The sequence below is a fragment of the Mandrillus leucophaeus genome, unplaced genomic scaffold (assembly GCF_000951045.1).
Source record: "Mandrillus leucophaeus isolate KB7577 unplaced genomic scaffold, Mleu.le_1.0 Scaffold868, whole genome shotgun sequence".
NCBI classification, from domain to species: Eukaryota; Metazoa; Chordata; class Mammalia; order Primates; family Cercopithecidae; genus Mandrillus; species Mandrillus leucophaeus.
The window spans coordinates 569057-570571 of record NW_012109452.1 but is presented as its reverse complement, the minus strand read 5'-3'; positions in this window follow the sequence as shown (position 1 = coordinate 570571).

Genomic DNA, 1515 nt, shown 5'->3' with positions numbered 1-1515 from the left:
GGTGAGGACACTTCATGTACAAGAAAAGGAAGGAAAGAGACTGTGAAAAAAGAGATAATTACAGCAACTCTTGATATCTAATATATCAAGTCCTCTTTCTTCTTTGTTCCATTGGGTAATTTTCTATATACATATTGATATCAACTTGTTTTAATCAGATAATTGACGAAGGAAACATAATTTTTTTTTTTTTGAAGCAGAGTCTCGCTGTGTTGCCCAGGCTGGAGTGCAGTGGCACGATCTTGGCTCACTGCAAGCTCCGCCTCCTGGGTTCACACCATTCTCCTGCCTCAGCCTCCCAAGTAGCTGGTGTTCCGGCCCCTGCCACCACGTCCGGCTAATTTTCTTTTTGTAGTTTTAGTAGAGACGGGATTTCACCGTGTTAGCCAAGATGGTCTCCATCTCCTGACCTGGTGATCCACCTGCGTGGGCCTCCCAAAGTGCTGGGATTACAGGCGTGAGCCACCGAGCCTGGCCGGAAACATAACTTTTAATAGCCTCAGAAATAGACTACTGTATGGGCATTTGATACGAAAGAGGTAGCATTATATAACGTGGAAAAAGGTGCTGGGACAATCGAGTATCTGTACGGGAAAAAATCAAATTGGACCCTGTCTCGGATGCTGTGGTGCCCTTCCCAGTTTTCCCCTTCAGAATGGTGACACTAATTGTTCCAGCTGCAATATTGCTAATTGACAGGTCGCAGCTGAATCACTCCTCAGGAATTGCCCTTGGCCTACAGGAGCTGCCTTGCTGAAGGCTGTGGTCCCTCCCTGAAGGCATCTCACATCCAGAGACTGGCTGATGTGGGGATACAAATTCTATCAATTTGAGACAAGCTGAAAGCTCCTACAGGACCTGCTGGGGCCTCTGCTGCATATGCTTCACCATTCAAGTTTCTCCTCTGCCCAAATCTGCCCTCCTCACCTTTTTTCAGGTATCGTTCCCATGCTCATGCTCCAATAAACCACATGTTTACAAATCACCATCTCAGAGATCCTCCCAGGGAGGTTTACCTAAGACCCCTAACTTACACCATACCCCACAATCAGCGGCAGGTAAATTAAAACTAAAGTACAGAAAGACAGAAATAATTTGCACAAGGTTACACATCTGAACAAGAATAGAGCTGAGATTTAAACCTGAGAAGTCTGGCTCTAGAGTCTCTGCTCTTAATCCCTAATGGCAAAGAAAATAAACCACTTATGACTGCGTGGAGTATCATGGATGAATTACACAAACATACTGTGGAGCAAATGAAGCAAGGCACAAAAAATACAAAAAGTATGATTTCACTTATGTGAAGCACAAAACCAGGCAACATAAGTTGGATTGTTTAGAAATGCACACACAGAAAGTAAAGGTATAAAGAAAGGCAAAGGAATGACTATGGAAAAAATCAGGAGGTGATTACTCAAAGGAAACAGGAAGAGGTGAAATAGGGAAGAGGGTTTTGAGAATGTTGGTAATGTGTTATTTCTTTATCTGAGTGGTTGTTACACATATGAACATTTA